Here is a 15,089-nt window from a genome sequence, read left to right as displayed (position 1 = left end):
GCCTCTAGGCTCACAAACAACCAGCAATTTCTGAGTACTTTATATGACTTACAGGTCTTGAAATTTCATCTTTCTTTCAGGATGCCTTGACATTCCTCAGTGGAAGAGGACACACTTACTACCACTGTGGCTTGATGAGCCAGGGTGGGCTGGTACCATCAGGGGCCTTCCCTTATCAGCAGAGAATTGGAGGGAGAGGAGTTTTGAGGGTGGGACTTCAAGGAGAAGAGGAAATGGGGCTGAGATTGGAATGTAAAGTGAATAAATAAATAAATTAAGGGGAAATATGTTCACATTATTGTTGTTTTGCTGAAGTAAAACAGACATTAATTACTATCAAAGGGGAAGATAAAAACATTGAAGAAGACTCAAGCTGAGATGAAGATGGAATTGAAAAACTGAATAACAACTAGAAAACTCAACAGAAAGCCTTAAAAGAATAAGGCATCAATTAGAAGACAAATGTCAGGACTTGAAGATAAAGTAAAGGATCTAGACCAAGTAAGCAAGCAATATGAAAAATTAAAAAATAGGAAAGAAATACACAGAAAATGTGGAACACAATGAAAAAAACAAACTTTGAAATTATAACCATAGATGAGAGAGTATTCCAAACCAATAGTATAAACCATCTCTTCAACAAGATTACAGAAGAAAATTCTCCCAAACTAAGGAACAACACTCATACAAATAAAAGAAGTACACAGAACACCAACTAGATAAAGAAAAGAAAATCAGCCCCTATAGCATATTATAGTTAATACACTAAACATATATAACAAAGTATATTGAAAAGTACAGAAAATCACAACTCACATAATATATATAACATATATATATTTTGTTACCATATAAGTATGAATATTTCATATATGTGAAAAAAATCAAAATAACAATTTCAATGGAAACTTGAAATAGTCAGAATAGCCATGAGCAATGCTTTCCAACTCCTAAAATACTATGAAGGGCTAATACATTCCTCAAAACTATCTGCAATAATTGAAGGAGAAAGAAAAACCTTTCAATGACATAAACAGCTTTTTTTTTTTTTTTAACCTGACTAAACCTAAAGAAAGTACAGGAAAATATGTTTTAAGCTGAAGAGGGGTATGGGCATAGCAGATAGACTTTGGAAAGAAAGACAAAGATATAGTTACCAAAGGACAAAGTGCCACTGAGAACACATATAACAGCACACACACACACACACACACACACACACACACACACACACACACATCAAGAACCTGATTGTTGGAATGTGGGCAATAAATAAATAAATAAATAAATAAAAATTACCATGATGAACAATGCCTTGGTGAACTGTGAGAGAGACTGTGGGGGTGGGGAGCAGGAGACAGAGTCCCTTTATCTCAGGTACATTTTGTTCCCTGAATTCTTCTTGGATGTAAATTCTTGTCTCCTGTAACATTCACATTCAATTCATAATTCCTTGCAGGAGACCAACTCCAGCCGCAAGGTTCAAGTCTTAAGTCAGGGAAGGGACATCAACACAAATGAAGATATTTTTCACCTGTTGACTTTCAAGCCAAGTAGACTGGAGTAGCTTGAACCATCTTTATTTATACAATCATGAAGCTGCTCACCTGAGCAGTGACTTTATTGGTTATTTTATTAAAAGAAATCATAACAACAGCATTATAAAAGCCCGATCATTACAAAAAGTCCACAATAGTTTCCCTTCCTCCTTCCCCTCTCCAACTGGGTCAATCACCCCCCCCAACCATATTTTGCATTACAAAGCACAATTTCAGCAAGCCAAAAATAAATGNCTAGCCTGGAATGTCCTGTAGACATGGGCACATACCCAGGTGGTAGAAAATGGGTTTATATAGTTATACAAGGTGAGAGACAGATTGAACATGTTAAGTCCAGTAATCAAATAGTACCCATATGCCATAAAACTATTTGAATTGCAGAGACATGGTCATTGTACCAAGCAATCTTTCTTGTTATATCCCTGTCAATTTCTGATATTATCTTTCTAAGAACCATTTTTTAAGTCTCTATTGATCAAACATAGCTTCTTTAAGTCTCTGTTGATCAGACATAGATTCCCCATTTTAAATCTCTGTTGATCAGACATAACCTCCTTGGGACAGTGATTCAAAGTGGACCCACTACCCTCTACAACTGCCACAGGCTTATTCAGTGTGATTGCAGTTGCTTTTCAGGAGACATGATTACATGTCTTGCCCATGACTGACAAAGTGTGAAACTGGTTCTATGAGTGCAAACAACATAGCCAAAGCCATGTGTGCAGGGGTTTTCATGGATCTTGCCACAGTAGAGTCCCCTCAGTGAAGCACTCATGTGCTATTCTTTGCAGATGCTGCATAGCCACCTCAAATTATTGTTGGATGCTGGAACATAGCTATAGAACCCAATTTGGTGAAAGGATACATTGTGTGCTGTCCTCAGTGTACCCTGTGTCTAGATAGGGCCTTTTGGCGTTTGCCTTGCTTTCATGCTTTCCCAGATATAATCTATGATAAGTACTAGGAAACTGTGATTAATTAAATTGGTTTGTCCTGAGAAGGCTCTGGGAAAGGGCTCCTCTGTTAACATTTATCATGTGCTTACTGGTGTTTATTTACATGTTTTTCTCATCAAGTGGTTCAGAACTCAAACCACCTTTCTTGCACCATTGTTTTCTTTGTTGCATTCATATATAAAAGTACACTGAAACTGAAGTAAGATTGTCTACAATATTAGACTGTTGTCTACCTAATTCTTTAAAGTCTTCAAATCCCAGGTCTTAAAGACAGATCTACATAGGTCAGTGATGATCATTATTATCAGATATTATTATTAACAAATGTTAATAATATCATTAATTCTCAATGTCCTCAATTCTCCAAAAGACACAGGCTGACTGAATAGGTCAAGGAATAAAATCCATTTATCTTTTGTCTACAAGAAACAACTTAGTTTTAAAGATAAATACTGCTGTAGAGTATATGGTTAAACAAAAGTACTAAAGTCAAATAGGTCAGGAAGCAAGCAGGTATCACTATCCTGATACTTGAAAAATATGGACTTAAATTAAAACTAATCAGAAGAGATAAAGAGAAACATTTCCTTCTATTCAATGGAATAATTAACCCAAAAGACAGTACTATCTTTATATAAGTCTGGGGCATTCAATTTCATAAAAACAAAAACAAAACCTAAAAAACAAAAACAATAACAAAAAACACAAAACAAAACAAATACAAAAATTTGCTATTGTATTTAAAGACAAAATACGTAAATCCATTAACAGGCATTTTCAGTACCCTGCTTTCTTCAATTGACAAGTCATGTGGTCACCAAATAAACAGAAACATCAGAATAAATTCACATCATACATCAAATGCACTTAACTGATATCTACAGAATATTCTACTCAAACATCAAAGAATATATAGTCTATTGAGCAGTAGATAAAAGTTTTTCTGAAATAGACCACATCCTGGGACACAGAACAAATCTTTACAAATTCAAAAAGATTGAAAGAGTGACTTTTATCATATTACACAACAATATAATAAAACTGAAAATTGACAGCAAACCAATCTCTAGTAAATACACAATCTCATGGAGATTAAATAACTCATTACTGAGTGATGGATATGATAAATAAGAAATCAAGTAAGATAGAAACAAGCAGAAATTCCTGGAACTAAATATAAATGAAAACACAACACAATAAACCCTCTAGGACACACTGAAAGAAGTCAAGTGGGGGAAATTTATAACTTTCAGTACTTAACACACGGGGGAAAAAAAAAGCAAAATTAAATGACCTCACGATGCAACTCGAAAAATTAAAAAAATAATAACAAATCAAATCCAAATTCTATTATTGACTAAATAAGTAAATAAATAAATAAATAAATAAATAAATAAACAATCAGAACAGAAATCAATGAAATGAAAGCAATACAAAGAATTAGTGTATCTAAGAGGTAGTGCTTTGAAAAAATAAGATTGATAGACTGTTGACCTTACCAACCAGAAAAAATAGAGGATCCAAATGAACAGAATTAGAAATGAAGAGGGTAACATTACATCAGACAACAAAGACATTCAGAATACTATAAAAGTATGTTTTAAAAACCTGTACTTCATTAATCTGGAAAACATAAAAGTGAAAGGACTATATAAACTCCAGTTGTCCCCATTTAAGGAGCAAGCCTGATTTAGGAAAGAAGGTCATAAGGCACCAGCTGTGGTAATAGACCATAAAATCCAGGAACAATGTCATAAAACCCCCTCCCAGCCTGGGGATAACCATAGAAATGGGGAAATATCTCAGTTTGGGCCATCTGTGCTGGGCTGCCCTATCTCATTCTATGGTTAAGTATTCATAACATAAAAATAAAGACCATTGACCACCTGTGAAACCCTAGCACTCACTAATGAAAAGTTAAATTACCTAATTCTTCTAGAAAATTTCCCTAATCCTCTGTAAGAAGGCCTACAAGCATTTTTTCTAAGGTTGCCATTTCAAAGAATGGTTAACCCTCACATGCTCGTTGTTTCTGCAGAGTAAATGCTCTTTGACTCTGTATATGGAGTCTGGGGTCTTCAGTGATTTTTGGAACCTTACAAAAGAAATAGGTGAATTTCTAGATTCAGCTAAACCACTGAAATTAATCCAGAAAGAAGTAAACAACATAAACAGACTCAGAGCAAATTAGGAGATTGAAATAGTAATAAAAATCCTTTGTGAGAGAAAAAGTTCAGGGCTAAATTCACAGCAGAATTCCACTAGACTTTCAAAAAAGAGCTACAGCCAATGCTTAAACTATTGAAAACAACAAACAAACAAACAAACAAAACACATAGAAACCACACATGAAGTATTTCCAGAATAAAAAAAGGAAGAAAGAAAACAATAAACTAGTATTTCTGATGAACATAGGTTAAAAAATACTTAGTAAATTACTTGCAAATAAACTACAAGCACATATCAGAAATATACACTATGTTGGTTTTTTCCCTGAAATGCAGGAATGACTCAACATATACTTGTTAATGAATGTAATAATCCACATAGACTTGACAGAAATCATAGGAGCATCTCCATAAATATATAAAAAGCCTTTGACAAAAATCTAGCATACCTTTACAATAAAAGTTCTAGAGAATGTAGGACTAGTAGCAACATATCTCAACATAATATATGAGAAGGCCAAGGGAACATTATATGAAATGGAGAAAAATTTGAAATAACCCCACAAAAGTCAGGAATGAGACAGGATGTATACTATCTCTTCTAATTTTCAATATTGTATTTGAGGGACAAACTGAAGTAATAAGGCAAGAGAAGGAAATTAAAGGGATAAAAACAGGGAATGAAGTCAAGTCATCCCATTTGTAGATGCCATGAGAGAGCTTAAAAATTATACCAAAACTATAATCAAATTTAGAAAATACAGAATCAACTTGTCCAAATCAGTAACTTTCTATACACCACCAACAAACATACTGAGAAACAGATCATGGTGACAATTCTACTCACAGTACCCTCAAAACATCAAATATCTAGGAATAAATCTAACCACGAAGGTGAAGGGCCTCCAGTGTGAAAACTGAAAACCTATGAAAGAGATAGGAAAATGCATAAAATGCTCATGGATGGATTGAATTAAGATTGTGAAAATGGGAATTCCACACAAACAGTGGCACAGTTTCCTTCCAGTCTGAGCCAGTGTCCAGAACAGACCTTGGGCACAAACTCCATAACTAGTCCCACAACCCCCAGAGCCAGATCCACTCCCAGGATCTCTAACACTCCCAGGATCATAGGATCAGAGGTGAGGAGCACACAACATCTGGCCCAACACTGGAATTAATTCACTTAATTAATGGGACCCAGGCACCCAGGTCCATTAACTCCACCCAGCCAATGGCACAGGTTTCTTCCAGTCTGAGCAGGTGCCCTGAGTAGACCGCAGACATGAACTCCACAGCCAGTACCATAACACTCAGGGGAAGCTCCACTCCCAGGATATCTAATACATCCAGAATCATAGGATCAGAGGTTCCGTGTGGAGACCTTGGGTACTAACTCCACAGCCAGTCCCATTACACCCAGAAGAAGCCCTACCCCAAAGCACTCTAACATGTACAGGACCACAGGATCACAGGATCTCAGGATCCCAGGAGCTTGGTCACACCAAGGATCTCAGGATCCCACATGCAGCTTGACTCCCAGGAGATCTGACATACCCAGGAACTTACGATCACCTGATCCCAGAATCACTGGATCACAGAGATAGCTGAACTCTGGGGAGTTCTGACACAACCAGGATCACAGGAAGGACAGGCTCCAGTCACACATAATCAGGGCAGGTAGCACTAGATATAATCAGATAGTGGGAGGCAAGCATAAGAACAAACAACAGAAACCAAGGTTACTTGGCATCATCAGAACCCAAGTCTCACACCATGGCAAGTCCGGGATACACCATCACATGGGAAAAGTAAGAATCAGATCTAATATCACTTCTCATGATGGTGATAGAGGAGTTTAAGAAGGTCATAAATAACTTCCTAAAAGAAATAGAGGAAAACACAGGTAAATAACTATAAGCCCTTAAAGAGGAAAGAAAAAAGTCCCTTAAAGTGTTACAGGAAAACACAATCAAAGAGGTGAAAGAAAGGAACACAACCATCCAGGATCAAAAAATGGAACTAGAAACAATAAAGAAATTGCAAAGGGAGACAACCCTGGATTTAGAAAACCTAGGAAAGAGATCAGGAGTCATAGAGAATCTCAGGGACAGAAAATACCATAGAAAACATTGACACAACAGTCAAAGTAAATGCAAAATGCAAAAACCTCCTAACCCCAAACATCCAGGAAATCCAGGACACAATGAGAAGACCAAACCTAAGGATAATAGGTATAGAAGAGAGTGAAAATTCCCAACTTAAAGGGCCAGTAAATATCTTCAACAAAATTATAGAAGAAAACTTCCCTAACCTAAAGGAGATGTCCATGAACATACAAGAAGCCTACAGAACTCCAAATAGACTGAACCAGAAAAAAAAACTTCCTCCCGTCACATAACAATCAAAACATCAAATGGACAAAACAAAGAAAGAATATTAAAAGCAGTAAGGGGAAAAGGTCAATTAACATAAAAGGGCAGACTTATTAGAATTACACCAGACTTCTTACCAGAGACTATGAAAGCTAGAAGATCCTGGGCAGATGTCATACAGACACAAATTCCTGCTCAGGGTACTATAATCAGCAAAACTCTCAGTTTCCATAGATGGAGAAAACAAGTTTTGCCACAAAAATACCAATTTTGTACAATAGCTTTCCATAAATCCAGCCCTACAAAGGTTAATAGATGGAAAACACGAACACAAAGAGGGAAACTGTACCCTAGAAAAGGCAAGAATGTACTCTTTCATCAAATCCAAAAGAAGATAGCCATACAAACATAATGCCACCTCTAAAAACAGAAATATCATGAAGTAACTTTTCCTTAATATCTCTTAACATCAAATGGACTCAATTCCCCTCCCCCCCCAAAAGACATAGAGTAACAGACTAGATAGATAAACAGGACCTAACATTTTGCTGCACACAGGAAACACACCTCAATCACAAAGACAGATACTACCTCAGAGTAAATGTTGGAAAACAATTTTTTAAGCAAATGGTTCCAAGAAACAAGCTGGAGTAGCCATTCTAATATCGAATAAAATCAACTTTCAAACAAAAGTTATCAAAAAAAAAAAAAAAGAAAAAAAAAAGACAAGGAAGGACATTTCATACTGATCAAAGGGAAAATCTACCATGATGAATTCTCAATTCTGAACATCCACGCTCCAAATGAAATTCATAAAGGAAACTTTACTAAAGCTCAAAGCACACATAACACCTCATACAATAATAGTCAGAGACTTCAACACCCCATTCTCAGCAATGGACAGATCATGGAAACAGAAACTAAACAGAGACACAGTGAAACTAACAGAAGTTATGAACCAACTAGATCTAACAGATATTTATAGAACATTTTGTCCTAGAGCAAAAGACTACACCTTCTTCTCAGCACCTCACAGTACTTCCTCAACTGACCATATAATCAGTCACAAAACAGGCCTCAACAGATACAAGAATACTGAAATAATCCCGTGCACCCTATCAGATCACCAGGGACTAAGGCTGGTCTTAAATACCAACAAAAACAACGGATAGCACACATACGCATGGAAGCTCAGCAATGCTTTACTCAGTAACTTGGTCAATGAAGAAATAAAGAAAGAAATTAAAGGCTTGTTAGAATTTAATGAAAATGAAGCCACATCATACCAAAACTTGTGGGACACAATGAAAGCAGTGGTAAGAGAAAAACTCATAGCTCTAAGTGCCTCCAAAAAGAAACTGGAGAGAGCTTACACTAGCAGCTTAACAGCACACCTGAAACCTCTAGAACAAAAAGAAGGAAATACACATAAGAGGAGTAGACTGCAGGAAATAATCAAACTCAGGGCTGAAATCAATTAAATAGAAACAAATAGAACTACACAAAGATTCCACAAATCCAGGAGCTGGTTCTTTGAGAAACAAGAGAGATAAACCCTTATCCAGACTAACCAGAGGGCACAGATACAGTATCCAAATTAATAAAATCAGAAATTAAAAGGGAAACATAACAATAAAATATATCTTAAAATAATTATTCTGTTTGTTGAATACTAACAGTTGAAAATATTAATATTATGTTCTACAAATTAAAAGATTGTAAAAATGACCAGTTTGTGAAAAGATATTTATAGATGCAATGCAATCCCAATCAGAATTCCCATCTCATGCTTCACTGAAGTATAGAAACAAAACAAAAAACACTTTTCTAAAATTCAGATGGAACCACAAAAGGCTCCCAACAGCAAAAACAACCCTGGACAAGAAGGGCAGTGCTTGGGTAATTACTATATATTCACATGTGGAAGAATGGCAGTGCACCTATCTTTCATCTTGTTATGAATTCAATCTGAATTGAATCAGAAACTTTATTTAAGAGCTGAAACTCTGAAATTGCTAGCGGTATCAATGTGGAGGCATTGTAAAAGACTTGGTTCTCTGAACTATGAGAGTTCAAGAGATAGATCCAGAAATTAGCTAACAGAATAGCATGAAATTCAAATGCTTCTCTGAAGCAAAGGAAACAATACACTGAATTAACAGAGGGCCCATAGGAGAAAATCTCTGTTAGCTATACACTAGATAGGAATTGATACTGAGAATCTATAGAACTTTAAAAAATGAAACACCAAAACAAATTTATTCAATAGAAATGGATTTGAACACATAGATCTCAATATCAATAAGTATATGAAAAATTTCAACATCACTTGTAATCAAGAAAATGAAAATTAAAACTACTCTTAAATTCCATCTCATCTGAGTTAAAATGTCATTCATCAAGAAACAGCAATTGCTGGAAAGACTGTGCAGAGGAACAATTTCATATTGCTCATAGCAATGTAAATTGTGAATGTCAATATGAAAGCTCCTAAAAAACCCAGAACTCTCTTAAAAATCAGAATCCTATGTGAGCCAGATATTCCACATCTGGGAATATACCCAAAAGACTATCAATCAGTATACTAAAGAGATACATGCATAGCTATACTTATTTCATCTCTATCCACAGCAGCCAAAATAAGGAAGGAACCAGCTTGGATGTTCTTCAACAGATGAATGGATTTATCAAATATTACACACATAGACAGGTGCACACACACAGAGACCACACACACACACACACACACACACACACACCACACACATACCACACCACACACACTATACCATATACCATTTACCATATACCATATACACACATACCATACCACACATACACACCACACACACATACACACCACACACAGACACCACACACACACACACACACACACACACACTACACACACAGTTCTTTTAGCTGAAAAGAAAAATGAAAATATGAAAATATCACATTCATAGGAAAGTAAATAGACTGCTATGTGAGGTAAATCAGATTGAAAAATTGTCTCATTTGCAAAATCTAGATTTAAATGTCACTCTATGAGTGCATATGACAGGAGAGCAAATAACAGAGGGGGAGTATTTGAGTGAAGAAAGGGAACTCACGGTGAGGGGTAGAAAGATGGGAGTGGTCAACAGAAGGAGGTGTATGAATAGAAAACAATGATATGTATGTATGAAAATGTCCTAATAAAATCCATTGTTTCACTTCACAAATAAAACATTAAAATATTTAACAAATAAAAATAAATTATGTTAAAAAATAAATTATGTAAAATCTCACCATTTCCCTATATTTCCCTGTATTTTTTTCCAAATTGGCTGTTTCTTCCCGTTTTTTGTCATTTATTGTGGAACACCACTTAGTACATGCTACTGTAATCTGTCTTCTAGCTTTTTCCCTAGACTCATAGATTAAGTACTGTCCTGCTTTTAAAAGTGTCTCAGTCTTAACAAAGGAAACTTGTTTCTTCACCTGTCCTGGCTTCTGACTTCTGCACTGTTGCCTTTCATATCTGAGCTACAGATCTGAGCAAGATCCAGCTCTGGTGAGTATGTGATCAGCCAAGGTAAAATCGATTATGGTCTACTACAAGGACTCCTAAATGCTACTGGTTTAGTACAGTGATTATTTATTGCGTATACATATAAAACAGGCCATTGTTTGTGAGTGGTTGTCAGGATTGTGTGCTGTATCTTCATCCCACTGTAAAGACTTTTCCATGATAGTCATGACAGAGGACCAAAAAACATAGAGAATTTTGTACCTCTTTCAGGATGCCAAACCAGGAAGCCAAGAGAATGTCATTTTTAAATGAATCCTGGAGCAAAGTTCTACTCACATGTTTATGTTCAAGAGAAAAGGTGTGCTGTCTGTCAGTGTTTTCCTTGGGATAGTGTTTCTTTTGCTTGATATTTTGATGGGACTAAGTGGTTGTCCTGACAAAATCACACCAGGCAACAGGTCTCATGTGAGAGGTTTTTAAATTAAAGGGTAAGGTGTAGCTTCCTGCCCTCAGCCTTGAGCAGGCTGGCTTAGACCTGTTCTGCCACTGTGAATGAGACCACCTAGGGTGGAGTCTTTTGACCTAGATAGGTCTATTGTTCTGCCACCTCTGTGCTCTTCTCCAAGACTCTGATACCCGCTGAGAGGCTGAACCCGTTTTCCTGAGACATTCCTGAATAAGCAACAGCCTGGCAACTAAGTGCTGATAGCCTGGTGACCAAGCATCAAGAGCCTGGTGTGGCAGGGGATGGGCCTTCCCCCTTTATAAGCTCAGACTCTTAAGTAAACTCTGGGGCCTTATCAGTCTCTCATCTTGGTCTCAATATCCTTCCTGCCCTCCATACAGCCCCAGCCTCCGCTTCAGGAACCCAGTTGGTGTGGCCCCAGGCAGCTACCATAAGGGGCACAGAGATGTCCTCTGAGAGAGAGTGAAGAAAGAAGAAAGGGGGAAGGGACAACATGACTTTTACTGGGACCATGGCACATGCTCAAAGGGATTTGTGACAGGAACAACAATGTGCTGCCTCTTGGGCAGCTAGAGATGGCATTGTCTTGTCACCTGTTCCTTGAATGCTGGCTGTGAAGAGGCCTGATTGTCTGAGTCACTTTCAGCTGTCCGTGGATGTGCCTGCTAGATTACAACTCCGTTATGAAATCCAAAGTTGAAGAAAATGTTCATCTTTAGTAAGTGCATCCACGGAATCTAATACTTTATAATAGTTGTATATATAGCAATGGAAAAGAGTTTAAAAATAGCTTTCAATACAGACTATGTTTGTAATTTCCCTAGAAACTAAAAGTCTTTGTAAGAGATGTTTAGGTAACAGTTGCCTGCTAACTACCAGTTGACAGAATCCTAACATTTAATTCTAGGTTTCCTAAAAAGGGTTGTCATATTTCAGGGTTTAATCATTATTTTATTATTTCTATTATTGTGACTATTCAGAATAGAACATTTTGAAAGAAAGTATATATTGCAGCCATTTTTTTCAAACTACAAACTTGGTTATAAGGATTGGTGATCTGATGATATGAAATCCTATTTTTAGAACCAAGTGCATGATTATTTTCTGACAATGTTTTAGCATATCTGGTTGTGCTTGACTGTTACTGTAACTCATACTGGAGACAGTTCACCTGAGAGGAGGAAGGTTTATCTTTGCTCACAGTTTGGCATTTATAGCCCCTGGTCAAATGACACTCTTGCTGACACCCTTGATTCCAGACCTGCCAGAAGGCAGCACTTCACAGACAGCATTGGTCAAAGAAGCCATTTATTCTAGGCATGGAAAATGAGTGGCAAATGGGCTTAGGTCCTGCAGGCCATGTTGAAGCTCACATCCAGTGATTCATCTTCTTCTTAGTAGGCCTCTTGAAGTTTCTACCACTTTCCAGTAGTGACAGATATGCTAGGGATCCAGCCTTTAACACAGGGCCTTTGGAAGACATTTATATTAAATTAGAGCACTGCTTATATTTTACTTAAGTTGGTAGAAAATATGTCATAAGATTATTACCACAAGAAGGAATATAAAACACATTATGCCCAACTTCATCTCTAGACTGTATGTTAACTGAAAACAGGATAATGATGCTGGCATTCTGGAGATACTTCTCCACAAAATAAAACTGGCTATCAAGTTACTACACAGAATATAATCTGAAACATTTAAGGATATAGTAACTCTCAGAGACAATGTACAACTATTAATGAGATTACCACTCTCTCTGCAATACTCCAACTTTATTAGTAGTTTTTGTACTCTTAGCAAATTTAGGGACATAACTTATAAAAAAAAATATGTGGTGTAACTCAGAAACAATGTTATGTCACTTAAAAGCCATTTAAGTGACTTGAAATAAGATAATAGAGCTTGCGCTGAGGGAACTCTGACAAGAGCTCGGTCTCAGAAGCAAGCTCTAATCAGGCCACCTGGTAACTCAACTGTGGGCCTAGCCCAAGGCAGGCCTTGATAGGCTAAAGAACTAACCCAAGATGTGACAGTACTAGTGAACAAGTCTCAAGCTGAGAGCCATAAGAACACAAAGCTACTGCCCAGTGGTTCAAAATTGGCAATGCTAGGAATGGGAATTGGGATAGCATAGCAGTGCTCCTGAGACAGAACTTCTCTAGGTTTTGTGTTGTTGGCCATTGCAAGAGGAATGGAGAGAGTATGTGGCCCCAGTTTCAGTGACTTGAGCTTCTGCCATTGTCACTGTGCCCACAAAGTCTTGCCTGTCATTACTAACCATTGACTTCACTTAATGAGGTATCTGTTTAGCTTATATTAACATGATATTACAAGGAATGAAGTTTCAAGGACTTTCTGGACTGCCATCAATGCCTTTCTCCCAGCCTACCACAGCTGAAGGAGTTCTGTAGACATGGGATGAGCCTACTAGCCTCTGAAGCAGCATCCCTGAAGAAGATTCCCCAGTGTAGTTCTTCAGTGCAGTGGGCTACTGAACTATAGTTACAGCATCTTGTGAAAACATTCCTAAGAATACTTTAAGTGCTGAAACTACCTTGGGTAAAGCTGGTCTCTGGTCACTTAGGCCAGCCACAAATTCCTAGGATAAACTGGTCTCTTGACCAGCCATAAATTCCTACATAATATGACCCTAACCTAAAGGCTAACTGCCTGACCACTTAACTACTATCTTTTTGCTTCTGTAAACAATGCTTGCTGCAGACATTCAGAGCTGGTTTTGTGTGTGTGTGTGTGTGAATTGCCTTTAAACCCCCCCAAAACTGGAGGTTAATGCTGTTTTCCACTTCTCTGCTTGGGATGATCCCACTCAACCCATGCTCTGGGATAGCACCCCTACCACTGTGATAAAAATAAACTTCATTTGACTTGTTTAGTCATCTTGGTGATTTTTCCCTTTAGGTCCCCCATAAAAGTAGTGGCATTTTTGCCTAAACAACTGTTCTTCACTTAATGAGATATCTCTTTAGCTTATATTAACATGATATTACAAGGAATGTTTGGGTGAATAACCAAGCAATATTCTCAAGATAAATCTTGAATGGACATCCTAATTGCGGATCTCCTTATGTTCCATAGGATATGCTTTCTGCAGTTTCTAGCTCCAAAATTATTTGAAATGAACTATGTGGGGCTATAGGCACTGTATGGGACTGTAGGCACTATATGGAAACTAGGCACCATATAGGAATATAGGCACAGGTGAACCCCTCTTCTGAGCATTCTGTGGAACTGAATACTTACGGTTTTGGACAAAGTAGCTCTGGACTGGTCCCTGAGGGAAGTGAGCTATACTAGGATACTTTTGTTTCTCTAGCCCTTTTCTCCGCCTCCATGAATCAGAAAGCAAGAAGAGGCCAATGTTCTGACACAGTATTATAAAAAATACCTCTCAATTCAAAGAGACTGGATTTCACAGCCAAAGTTAGCAATACACCCTGAAATCACTTAAGACTCAATAGGCTACTGTGTACTGACCATGTTTCCCCTTTAAGTTGTAACAAATAACCTTGGATTTTCCATATCATCAATTTTACACCCTAAACTAAAGCACCACTATACTTTCATTATGTATGCTTCCACACCACTCTCCAAGAGAGCAATGTATTTGTGTTTGTACATGGGCTGTGATGGTCATTTGTTGAAAACACCAAGAGTCTGTATGTGTTTCTTGTGCTTTTCCTTGGGCCCTTTTTCTTCTGTTTCTTTGTTTTATTTTACTATTACTTTTCAGATGTCTGTTTATTTTCTTTTCTTTTTTTTTTTTTAACCTTTCAAATGGGTTTTATAGGTTCTTTCTGAACGAATTAAAATCAGGAGACTACTGTTTTCCATAATACAAGCAATGTTAACCAGTCAGAATGTGGGGATTCCTTTCTAGTGAGTAATGAGGGGAAAACACCTCATGTTATTTCTTCACAAAGCTGTTGTCTGTATTATCCATCTCCTTCCTCTCTTTTCTTTCTTTTGTTTAAAAATATTTTTTATTACGTATTTTCCTCAATTACATTTCCAACGGTATCCCAAAAGT

Source organism: Mus caroli, chromosome 1, assembly GCF_900094665.2.
Source record: "Mus caroli chromosome 1, CAROLI_EIJ_v1.1, whole genome shotgun sequence".
NCBI classification, from domain to species: domain Eukaryota; kingdom Metazoa; phylum Chordata; class Mammalia; order Rodentia; family Muridae; genus Mus; species Mus caroli.
Note: the sequence above shows the minus strand (reverse complement) of the source record.